Source organism: Pteronotus mesoamericanus, unplaced genomic scaffold (assembly GCF_021234165.1).
Source record: "Pteronotus mesoamericanus isolate MK-2021 breed Mesoamerican mustached bat unplaced genomic scaffold, CSHL_Meso_final scaffold_85, whole genome shotgun sequence".
In the NCBI taxonomy this organism is placed as follows: Eukaryota; Metazoa; Chordata; class Mammalia; order Chiroptera; family Mormoopidae; genus Pteronotus; species Pteronotus mesoamericanus.
Genome location: NW_026555329.1, coordinates 60100694 through 60114119, shown reverse-complemented (window position 1 = coordinate 60114119; position 13426 = coordinate 60100694). Strand labels below are relative to the sequence as shown.

The 13426-nt window shown below is 37.3% G+C and overlaps 1 protein-coding gene across 9 annotated transcripts in view; it reads left to right on the top strand.

Annotated features, from left to right (window-relative positions):
- The window catches only part of CADPS2 (calcium dependent secretion activator 2), a 561256-nt gene that overhangs the window by 363341 nt on the left and 184489 nt on the right, over window positions 1-13426 (top strand). The window lies entirely within an intron of this gene.

Genomic DNA, 13426 nt, shown 5'->3' with positions numbered 1-13426 from the left:
ACAGTATACCCCTGCTGTGTCAGCTGCTGCCATCGGCAGAATGGTGCTCTGGTGATAATGTGAATCTCATCACCACTTGTGAGTTTGTATTATATGAGTGATATGGCTGGAGATCAGCCATCAACCCAAGAATTTGTACTCATAAAAACTGATTGAGAGCCAGGTTTGGCCAGCTGCAAAGTCATTGTTCAAAGTGAACACTCGAGGAGCTGCTGAGGTGAAAAGAGACTTTTCAAAGACTCACATAAACATTTAAATCAGATTTTAAAATGGGAATATAAGTTATTTATTAATGTGGGGTGTTTATTTTGCTTCTAAGTAAGATTAGTTTTGGTCCCCATTTAGATTCTGAAGCCAGTGTAGTTAATAGTAGTAAGTAGCTTTTCATGTTTTCTTAAGAGGTTGCATTTTTAAAGTAAGGCAAATTAGGGTTCATGCTGAATTGAAGAACAGTGATTTGGAAAAGTATGTTTGAAATCTTACCAAGATTAAACTTACATATATTTCTTATTTATGTTTTGTGCTTCTTCAGGGTTTTAGCATTAGATTTCGAGGATACCACTGGTATAAAGTACTTATGATACTAAAATGTTTTAATTCATTTTAATTGTTTAATAGCTTTAAAATTCTCTGTTCATATTTATGATTTAACCAAACTGAATTATTTTATATTTCTGTGTTCTGCCAATGGCTAGTCAAGTAACTGTATGCCCCTAGGAATCACATATTCTGTGGTAAATCAAAAAATTCCTAAAAAGCATTCGTCTATTAGTACAATTATTGCTATACTTAATGTAATATTTTTTAAGCAATTGTGGAAGGCATCTATGTAAAGCACTTTTATTTAACACATTATCTTATATACTCTTCAGATAAGGTACATTGGAAGGTAGATATTATTATCCTCACTGTACACATAAAATTGATATGCAAAGGGGTTATATAATTTACCCAAAATTATGCCCGAAGATAGTATGTGGTAGAGGGATCAATTCAGTTCCATCAGACTCTAAAGATGAAGTTCCCATTTCCTCTCTCATATGCCACAATTAAATGGATGCACACAACTACAACCACAACTGGTCTGAAGACAAACAAATACATGACAAATCACTGTGTTACCACATTGAAGAAATGGCCAGTGAGTGATGGCATAAAAAGCCCCATGCCTCATGAAGGCCAGTACTGCATGACATCACTGGAAACTGAAATGAACATCAGTTGTCTTGACCCTGTATCAGAATGTTCACTGCTTGTTGTCAATGTGTCAGAATCATGACGATGTTGCTGCAAACAGCAGCAGGCTATCAAGACATAATGTTAATTACCTATCAGCTGAGTTGGCACAGGATGTAAACAGTCATCCATGCCACTGAGTGATCTGTACACGCTGCAAACAGTCAAAAAGCACTTTTAGTAATGTGCCATCAAAATCTGCCTTAAACATAAAGAAATGCGTGCCCCACGTGTTGCTATCTGGAACATTCAGCACACGTGGAGATCCACCACAACACGCTGCTGTCACATATTTGAGAATGCCCCTGTGCATAAAATCATATGGTCTCGGTTTAGTCTTGGGACATCAGCTGATATTTGCTTAGGGTAATGTGAGGTGAACAGATATACTGCAGTCAGATCAAGAAAGTCATGAGATAGTGGCTCTCCAGATTTATGTTTTAAATTGATTCGAAATATATAAACCTAGAACATGCTCAGTATAGGATACAATTAAGCCATTCCAGAGGTATTTATGGTAGAAAACGAAAGGTCCCATCAGTACTCCTACCTGCCTTGACACCTTATTCCAGTCCCCTTCCCAGACGTAGCCATGTAACCATTGCGAATTTTTTTAATGGATTCACTTAATACATATTTCTTCTGTGAATTATTTTGCTCTCCTTTAAATGTATATCACATTTATATCACAGAGAAGTTGCCACGTCAATATATAAAAATCCACTTTATTCTTTTAGGTGGATAATTGATTCCATAGTATAGAATAACATAATTTATGTAACAATACCTCTCTTTTGGTATTTACATTCTCTTTTTAAAAATAAATAATGTTGGGCCTGGCTGGTGTGGCTTGGTGGATTAAGCACTAGAGGGGAACCACAAGGTCACTGATTCGATTCCCAGTCAGGGCACAGGCCTGGGTTGTGGGCCAGGCCCCTACTTGGGGGCATGCAAGAGGCAACCAATCAGCACATCTCCCACACATTGATGTTTCTCTTCCCCCCTTTCTCCCTTCCTTCCTGTCTCTGTAAAAATAAATAAATAAAATCTGAAAATAAAATAAACAAACAATGTTGGAAAATATATATATGTATATATGATACTTATATATTAAACTTTATGTGTGTCTGGGAGTATGTCTAGGGATATGAAATTGTAAAGCCAAGGGGAACAGATACCTATAGTATGAAGTAAGGGTATAAAGCTTTAGATAACTCATCAGTGCTTAAATGTTCACCAAAACTTTGGTGGTTGTTTTTTTTTTTTTTCATTTAAGTCATTTTTTATAGTTAGTCAACAGTCATCACCTGTCCAGTTGCATGTGTTAGTTTATCTTTTTAAGTGCACATCTCCAGCATTCAAGAAAATTGAAAATTTGTTTGCATGTGGCACTATTTGGAACAAAATATCAAAGGAAAACAATTTTTTCTTATTTAGGTTTCATTTTTAAGATAACATTTACTTTGTGATAATTGGGTTTTCCAAAGGGGGGAAAAATAATGGTCATATTTATTTGTAGAATTTATTCTTGAACATTAACTTAATGCATTTACTCTTCAAAATAGTTCTAAAGTGTAATTAAAATTATCACTTAGTATATCATAAGAGCTAAAATTAAAAAAAAAGAGAGAGACAGAGAAAGGGGAGTGAAAATTGGGCTGGATTTGGTAAGAAGAATCTCATATGAATCAGTCAGTGATACCAATACAAAAATTCCTCTCTTACCCATCCATAACCTGTGCTCCCTTAAAATTTTTGTTATTTTCATGTTTAGATTCCAAGGAAATGCCTGACTCCTTGTATTTTATAGCTCATACCTACATGGATGAGCAAAGGACCTATGCATAAGAATTGTGCACTATTGTGAAATCTGAATTAAATTTTAGTGGACATGAGTATTTTTAAAAATTGTTTTACAAGACTCCATTTTAAGATGCTGTATTTGAATATATTCTTGTATGTTTTAACATACATATATGGTATGCCTGCCACATAGTTAAAAGTAAACCTTTTTTAAATAAATGAATATCATAGTTTCTTTAATTTAGGTACTTTCTCAAGCCTCTCTTTGGAACATAAAATTGACATATATTTCAGCCTACTTGAACCAAAACCTAGGTATCATCTTTGATGCTTCTTTTTCATTTCACCCGTGTCAGTCAGAACACTGATCTATACCTGAACAGTATGCCATTTAAATCCAATTCTCTTCATTTTCTCTGTTACCTTTCTAGCTGAAACCACTATCACCTTTACACAACTCCTACAATTGCATCTTCCTCCTACATCCTTCACACAGGCTCCCAAGTTATTTCTGCTTCCACTTTCTACCATTCTCCTTACAGTCTTTTCATTGCCAGAATAATCTACTTGAAGCATAACTCAGATTTTGCCCATTTGGTACTTGAATCCTTCCACACCTTCCCCTTACACTCAGAATGATCCCTGACCATGACCTAGAGAAGGTCCTACATGTGCTGACCCCCAGCTTCCTCTTGGATGACTCCCCTGTCACTGAGCAGCACCTGGATTTGTAATGTTCTGCCCCCAGGTTAATTGCCATGCCAAGAATTAGAGTTTAGCACCTCCCCTCATCAGCCCCACTCTCCAAAGGCATCTCAAATTAATGTATAATATGTAAAAAAATGTAAAAAAAGTAATATTTATTTTTTAAATGTGACTTTTATGTAAATATGCCTTTGAATTAAGTCCCCTACCTTTATGAAACTCAGCTGAGGTTTGGCTACTTTGCCTTCCCTTTCCCCATGGCTGGCACATTCTACCTTCCCATCTTAGGGGAGCTGATCACATCCCGCCTCAAGCGGCCCTTTTCTCTCTTCCCAACCTAAGGCATCACTCAGCTCACTCCTGTCACATTGCCCTGTTTTATATTTTTTCAGAGCATTTATCTCGAATCAAAATTATTTCTTTTTATTTACATATTTATTTTTTATTATCTTTACCCTTTCTAGAGTATATGTTCCATGAAACTAAGGACCTTATCTTTTTAATAATCTGCTGTTAGTAGAAACTAAATATTTGTTAAATAAGTGAATATATGTGAATAACTCTGACCATTGTTTTAAAAAGACTGCCTTTTCTCTTTCTAATTTATATATACTGACTGTTAAATAATTTTTATGCCATTTGGTCAAGGCAATAAATATATATTCCCCTCAAGTCCATCATGATCTCAAAGACATTCATTTTCCTTGATTAAATTAAGCTCTGTGATTAAAAAAAATAATAACTCTAACAGTACCTTTGGCCTCTGCCAAGAGCGTTTCCAGCTAAGGATTTTTAAGCCTTAATCTTTACTGAAATTAGATGGTGGCAGTTGCTAAGCTGCCAGCTGTTAACATGATCCCTGCAGTAGGAATACAACATGCAAACCTGAATAGTGTGGTCTCTAAAAACTCATAGTTAGCACTTAAACATGTGGACATTGACAGGTGTTGAACAGGTTGGCAATTGAAAATAAAATGGGAGGTTTCCCAGACCAGATGCAGACACCTCATGGGACCTCAGCAGCGTAAGGTGGCCTGCTAAAGGTAGTGATGCCAAAACCTGATTTAATGCTGCTGTCCTCAGGCTGAGGTCTGTTTATATGCCCCAGTTCTCAACAAATCCATTCTCTATGGCGTTATGAAGAGCAGAGTTGGTTAAGGCAATTGAATGTTTATCATGGCTGTCTTTCGCTGAAAGGCTTTTCAGTTGCAACATAGTATATTATGTAAGCTTTGCTCAGCAACAGGCAAGAAAGCTTAGAGGTGAAAATGAATACTAGATTAGAGTAGATCAGACCGCCTGTTTCTATCTAATTCCCTGGCATGCGGTGATGGAGCAGAGCGGGGCCACCTATGCCTCCAGCTGGGAGCACAGGGAGCAGGATGACCACCTGGTCCCTGTTGTTTATCTTTCAGCAGCATATTTTGACTGTTAGTGCCAACTGATATTGACAGTGTTTCCAGAATATAGCTTCTCCAGATTATCCTTAATCTGGATACTGACTGGCAAAGGAGTAGCTGCAAGGTGTTAGCAATGTTCAGAAATGTTCACTCAAATTTACACTCAGGTTTGTTGTGGGCTTTGCCTCAGGAATGTGATTTAGCATGACCTCGGGAAAGAGAAGAGTAAAAGTGAAAGTTCTTTGGGCGGGGTGGTGCTGGAGGAATCAAAGCAGCATAAAATGCAGCATCATTTTATGGAAATAGTTGTTTCTGGAGCCAGTGTATCTGAAAGCCAAACTGCACTTTTTCGGTTGTCTGCTGGCTCAGATTTCCTCATTGTCACAGGCAGCTCTGCTGGTCGTTGGCGTTTAGTTACTCTTCCAGCTGCACTCTTCATTACAACTCTAGGCCCGGGTTTCTGTGGCGGATTCTGGGTATGGCAGGTGGCGTCTGAGATGTTAAAATTAACAAAATATTAAAAGGAGAATTAAATAAAAAGTAATACTTTATCATTTTCAGTTATCATGGCTTCAGAAAGGAGATGATTTCTGTTTGGAGGGTTTTAAATTAGTGTCTCTAAAGAACTTGAAATTTGTACTTAATATCTTACCCACCATATTACTAAATAATTATGTTATTTAAAGCTAGCTTGATATACAGTACCTAAAACAATACAGAAACTGGACCTTGTATTCAGGTTATGTAAAGAAAAAATCAACATTGATGTTAGCACTTTATACTGCATGTAAAAAACAAGTAGTCTTTTGTCTGGTCATTTTTAAGGCTAGATCTTAAATAGTAAGCATATTTTTAGCATTTTTTAAGTGGGTTACACAGATCAACTATAAATTCTTAAATGCATTAGATGTGAACATGTGAACATACTTTATATAAAGAGCTTTAGAGATTATATTTTTTGTTTTGAGAGAACAATCATTTTAAAAACAGACTTTGAAATATATATTCAAGTTCATGCCCATTAGGAATGAAGGGGCTAATATCTAAAACTATATTTAGAGACATTTCTGCTACTTTTTTCTTCAATTTCCTTTTCATTTATTCATTCAACAGGTATCTTCAACAACAGAGTCACTGTGTTCTTAATGGAAAGAGGCGAACTATGAGAGTGGGGGGAGAGAGAAGGGGAGAAAACCAAGTGAGGCTGGGGGACAGAAAGCCAAGACATGGCAGAAGGCAGTCCTCAGGACACGCAGCATAAAAGCGTATGGCTGCAAAAGAGTTCAGTCCCCAAATCAGTCAGGTGCCTTCACTGTGTCATGGCAACAAGCTACATCTCTAATCCAAAATGGAATGACTCTTGAAAGACATAGAGAATAGAGAGAGGAAGGGATGGTTCCCTACAGCTGGGTTTGATTTATTGAGAAACTACTGCATAATAGGGAAGCATTGTGCTAGGTGCTCTTATTTCAGTTACCACTAATTCGCTCTAAACTTCGTAAGTTATTGTTGTCTCTGTGTCACAGAAAATCAAAATTAAGAATGTAAGTGTTAAAGTGATTGGCCCAAGGGTCTTGTCAAAGATACATTGGAAACAATAAGGATAAGCAATTGACAGGGAAATGAAAGTGAGACTTATACTTGAAATGGTAGACTCATTTCTTAAGCCTGGCTTATCCCCCTTCACTTCCAATTGAAATACCTTAGAATGAGTGTCTTCAGGGAGCACTTTAATGGCCATGTTGTCGAAAATGGACCCTCTTCAATGTCAGTCTCTGTGCTGTGTTTTATTTTTCTTTGAAACAACTCATCACCAAAAATTGTTTTAGAGATATTTTCTATGTGTAATTCAGTCTTCTCCATTCTCCTTTGTGAGACTGATTTTTTCCTTTCTATTGTTTTTGTTGTTGTTGTTGTTCTGATTCTGATGCTGAGGGCATTGTTGTATCCTCAGGGCTACAAAATATCACAGTAGATGCTCAATAAATATTTGCTTTTCTCCACTATGAAGAAGCCTCTATTATGCAATGTAGAGGGACAAGGACACCTTTCATTCTAGACTGAAATACTGGCACACGTTAGACAATACTGTTTTTCCAGCATGTGAAAAAAACAATAATTTAGGAAATATTTCTATTTAGTCCTATTTTAGTTTTCCTTCTTTCCACTTGTGGTTTTGACTATGAAACTATACCTCTGTTCTCACTTGGCCTTGACTAAAAATAACAATATAGCTAACATATATTACTATCTGACAGGCACTGTACTTTGCTCCTGACATATGGTTGTGTGTTATATCCTAATGGATACTACTAGGTAGCATCATCATCCTCATGTCATGAGTAAGGAAACAAAGAAACAGAAAGACTAAATTGCATGCAGAATTTGACCTCAGGTTGTCTACTCAGAGCCAAACATCTCATTTTATCATTTCCAGAAATCTGGTGTACTAAATCATTTGTCTGGCTTATAGATCGTTTATGGTGTCCCACCCCCGCCCTGTCCCCACCCCTAAAAAGCTATTTTCATTCTAAAGGGCTGAAATCCATGGTGTTGGAACGTCAGGCATTGTGGAATGATAGACAAAATTAGTAGCTGGGGAGAGAGGAACAGGTCCTGACACTGCCTCCCAAAAACACAAGGTAATCATCTAACTTGTGCTTTTAAGAAGCAAGGAGCTGAACAAATTCACTTTTAGATCAATATGCAAATGGATAACATAATCAACAAGAAGGTGCCAATGCCTGTTCCTGACTCATCGGGTGCTCTCTTGAGATCTGAGTGGTAGGCTCCGAACGCTCCAGCTTGAGTCCAATAATCTCAGCAATTACTGTGCACACACACGAGTGGCCTGAGTCATCCTGGCTCATGCAAGATGAAGGATTTGAGGTAAAAACCTCATTTTTAAGGCACTTTATACTTTTAAACAGTATTTTTGTTTTTTGCCAGTGGATTTTTTTCATCTTCACTGCATTTCTTCCCCAGTTAGAAAAGTAGGAAGTGTAAGACCCATCCTAAAGATGAAGAAACTCAGGACCAGCCAAGGCACACCCTATGTCATAAGACTATCAAATGATAGAGCCTGACTCTCAGCAGAAACATTTCTCTCTGTAACTTGCCCTCCTTCACATGTACTGTTTCTAATCCTCCAGAACCCAACTCAAATGCCCCCGCCCCTGAGGAGACTCCTCCAGGAAGAATTAGTCATTTCCTTCTGTGTGCTCCTACGTCTCTCTGGTAACCCTGGGTGGTGGTTTTGGCTGGAAGAACCTCAAGTGCTTAGTATAGGACAGGGGCCAGTAAACTGCAACATGCAGGCCAAATCCATTTTACTAATTTCTGTACAACCCTTGAGCTAAGAATAGTTGTTATATTTTTAAAAGGTTCTAAAAGAACAAGAAGAACATGCAACAGAGTCTCTACATGGCGTGCAAAGTCTAAAGCATGTCTTCCCTTGCCCTTTATAGAAAATGTTTGTTGAGCCTGGATAGCAAGGTGACCTTTGATCACTCCATGAAGTTACTCAGGCCTAAGCTGCCCCTCTGGCCATCTTCTTCCTCAGCTGGATTCTCCAGAGAGAATTTGCCATCTCTAAAAGATTTTTTCATTCCTCCATATTCTTTGTTCATTGTGGGCCCTCTCTTTCAGTGCGCACATGTGCACACGTGTGTGTGTGTATGTGTGTGTCTGTGTGTATATTTTGGCCTCAGTTCACTATTGTATTTTTTCCGTTACCATTTAGTCCACTTATACCTCCTCATCCCTGCAATCACCAAACTGTTGTCCATGTCCATGAGTCCTTTTTCCTTTTTGCCTAATCCCTTCACCCTCTAACCTACCCCAGCTCTGCCCTTCAGCTCTCACCTGCTCTCTATGAGTCTGTCTCTGTTTTCTTTGTTCAGTTTGTTCGTTAGATTCCACAAATGAGTGAAATCATATGGTATTTGTCTTTCTCTGGCTGGCTTATTTCACTTAGCATAATGTTCTCCAGGTCCATCCATACTGTAGCAAAGGGTAAAACTTTCTTTTCTCCTTTTTTTTTTAATAGCCAAGTCCATTGTGGAAATGTTTCAGAGTTGTTTTATCCACTCATCTACTGATGGATACGTGCGCTTCTTCCATATCTTGGCGATCGTAAATAATACTGCAATGAACGTAGGGGTGCTTTTGTTCTTTTGAATTAGTGTTTTGGGTTCCCTCAGATACATTCCCAGAAGTGGGATCACTAGATAAGAAGAAAAACCCATTTTTAGTTTTTTGAGGTATCTCCATACTGCTTTCCCCAGTGGCTGCATCAATCAGCTTTCCTACCAACAGTGCAGAAGGGGTCCCCTTTCATCATGTCCTCAACAGCCATTGTCATTTGTTGATCTATTGATGATAGCTATTTTGACACATATGAGATGATATCTCAATGTGGTTTTAATTTGCATTTCTCTGATGATTCGTATGTGTGTCCTCTTTGGAGAAGAGTCTGTTCAGGTCCTTTGCCCATTTTTTAATTAGGTGATTTGTTTTGTTTTTTTTTTTTTTGGTGTTGAGTTTTTAAGTTCTTTATACATTTTAGATATTAATACCTTATCGGATGTATCAGCAAATATGTTCTTCCATTCCATAGATTGTCTTTTAACTTTGTTGATGTTTATTTTTGCTGTGAAAAAATATTTTTAGTATTATGTAGTCCCAATTGTTTATTTTCTCTTTTGTTTCCCTTGCCTGGATGATATATCCAATAAAATATTGCTATAAGCAATGTCTGATATTTTGCTGCCTATGTTTTCTTATAGCATTTTTTATGGTTTTGGGCCTAACACTTAAGACTTGGGACCATTATGAATTTATTCTTGTTTGTGGTATAAGAAGGTGGTCCAGTTTCATTTTTTGCATGCATCTGTCCAATATTCCCAAGACCATTTATTAAATAAACTATCTTTAGCCCATTGTATGTGTTTGTGTTCTCTGTTGAATATTGACTGTAAAGGTGTAGGTTTATTTCAGGGCTCTTTCTTCTGTTCCACTGATCTATGTTATCTACAACTGATTTCTGGATATTAATTTTGTGTCCTGCTACTTTGATTAATTCATTTATCAATTCTAGCAGTGTCTTGGTAGAATATTTAGGATTGTCTATGTACAATATCATGTCATCTGCAAACAAAGAGAGTTTTACGTCTCCCTTTCCAATTTGGATGCCTTTTCTTTCTTCTTCTTGTCTGATTGCTGTGGCTAGGATATCCATCCAGTACTATGCTGAATAAGAGAGGTGAAATGAACATCCCTGTCTTGTTCCCCATCTTAAGGGGAACACCTGTAGTTTTTGCCCATTAAGTATGATGCTGGCAATTAGTTTGTCATATGTGGCCTTTATTATGTTGAGGTATGTTCCCTCTATTCCCACTTTGCTGATAGTTTTTATCATAAACGGGTGCTGGATTATATCAAATGCTTTTCCTGCATCTGTTTGACCTGATCATGTGATTTTTATCCTTCATTTTGCTTATGTGGGGAATCACATGTATTGATTTGTGAACATTGTATTAACCTTGCATTCCCAGAATAAATCCCACTTGGTCATGGTAACTAAGACCTAGATCAAAAAGACCTATTGCCGTATTCTATTTGCTAGTATTTTGTTGAGGATTTTAGCATTTATGTTCATCAGAGAGATTGGCCTATAATTTTATTTTTTCTTATGTCTGTATCTGGTTTTGGAATTAGAATAATGCTGGCCTCGTAAAACAAGTTTGGGAGTGTTCCCTCATCTTGAATTTTATGAAGTAGTTTGAGAAGGAGAGGTGTTAGTTTCCCTTGGAATCTGGTAAAATTTACCAGTGAAGACATCCAGTCCAGAGCTTTTGTTTGTTGGGAGGTTTTGATTACTGCTTCAATTTCACTAGGTATAGTCTGTCTATTCAGAATCTCTAATCCTTCCTAATTTAGTTATGGAAGATTGTATATATTTCTAGGCATGTATCTGTTTCACCCATGTTGTCCAGCTTATTGTCATGTAGTTGTTCATAATATCGTCCTACAATCCTTTGTATTTCTTTGGTGTCAGTTGTTATTTCTCCTCTTTCATTTCTGATTTTATTTATTTGGGTCCTTTCTGTTTTTTCCTCAAGGAGCCTGGTTACAGCTTTGCAATGTTACTTATCTTTTCAAAGAATCAGCTCTTGGATTCATTGATCTTTTGTGTCATTTTTTTTCCTGCTCTGATCTATATTATTTCCTTCCTTCAACTCACTTTGGGCTTTGTTTGTTGTTGTTTTTCAAGATCCTTTAAGTATAAAGTTAGATTGTTTATTTAAACTTTTCCTTTTTTTTTTTTTGAGTTAGGCCTGTAATATATGAATTTCCATTTAGGATCGTTTGCCCTGTGTCCCACAGATATTGGAATATTGTGTCCTCATTTTCATTTGTTTCAAGGTATCTTTTGATTTCTTCCTTGATCTCATTGTTGACCTATCCATTGTTTAATAACATGTTTTTTTAGCTTCCATGTCTTTGCATGGTTTTCAGTGTTCTTCTTGTGATTGACTTCCAATTTCACAGTATCGTGGTCAGGCAAGATGCTTGATATGATTTCAATGTTCTTAAATTTATTGGTAGTTTTGTGTCCTAACATATGGTCTATCCTAAAACACATTCCATGTGCACTTGAAATGTATGTATATTCTGCAGCTTTTGGGTGAAATGCTCGGAAGATATCAATTAAATCCTTTTGATCTAGTGTGTCATTTAAGGCGACTCTTTCCTTGTTGATTTTCTGCCTGGAAGATCTATCTATTGAAGCCAATGGGGTATTAAAATCCCCAATAATGACTGAAAATGAAATTTTGTGGGTTGGCTCTTTAGAAGTCTGTCAGCATCTCTAGCTCTCTCTCCCTAGCAGACAGAAACCCTGCTGCTTTCCACAGCTGGATGTTATTTGGGTTCCTTTCCTGTTCTGGTGCTGTAGGCTGTGTATCCCAGGTTGGGGTTTAGATCCCACATTTCTCAGGGCAAGCTCCCCTGCCACTGAAATATCCTTCTTGAACTTTAGCTGCCAGTTACAGGAGTCCAACCAGCCCTCTCATGCCTCCTCCACACATCCTACCAATCACATTGTGGTAATGTAGCTCCTGTCTGTCTGTGGTTATAAGGCTTTTCTCCAGCTAGTGTGCAGTTGGTTATTCAGGATGATTTCTCTACAATTTAGTTGTAATTCCAGATTGGTCCTGGGGTCAGGTTAGTGTAACTTCCACTTATTCCTTTGCCATCTTCAGTTTTTTGGTCTCCTAAATATTTGTTGAGTGAATGAATAAGAAAGTGGGGGAAGTGTCCATAAGAACACAGAGGAAGATATGGACATTATAAATGCACATGAAACTAAAGTTATTTACTTACCATTCTGGCCAGTAAGCAATGAAGGACAAATTTCCTTATCTCTAAAGGATAACAAGAAAGGACCTGATACATTTTCCTAGAAGACCAGACAGGAAGGAGCACTCACGTCAGTCTCCAAACTAATATGCCCCTTAAAATAATTTTGTATAACTATACACCTTTGTAAACTTATCATCATAAATTTAAATAGTTGCAGTGGATACGAGTTCAAAAATAAAAATATTAAATCAGTCATAAATGTTCTCAGTCAAATCGAAATATTGTTGTGATTTTCTATTCAGCTATAGCCATTGAAAATTGAATATTCTTTTCTTTCCATGAATTCTTATTTACGCAAGTCTTCTAGAACAGAATCTTGTTCTTAGGCAATAAGTGTTCTGCTTCAAAATCATCCTGATGACACTGTGATGCTTCTTTTAAAAAGTCTACAAATTAGGCTAAAAATAAAACCCTCTTATGTTGAAGTCCTAACCCCCAGTACCTCAGATTGTGACCTTATTTGGAAATAATGTTGTGGCTGTAAGTAAGGTGAGGTTGTATAGGAGAAGGCTGGACCCTGAATACAGTATGGCTGTTGCCTTCTAATAAGGAGGGAAATTGGGAACAGGCGTGCACACAGGGAGAGTGCCATGGGAGATGAGTTCTGAGGTGGAGATGAGGCTTCTACAAACCAAGATATGCCAAAAACTGTCAGCAAACCACTAGACACCAAGAGAGGGAATCTCCCTTACAGTTATCAGAAGGAACCAACTCTGCAGACACTTTGAATTTAAATTTAATGCTTTCAGAACTGCAAGACAATAACTATGTTGTTTAAGCTAAATAAACCAGAGGACGGGGGATCAGACATAAAGAATAACATAGGGAGGACAAAAAAACCTTCTCCTAAAAATAGC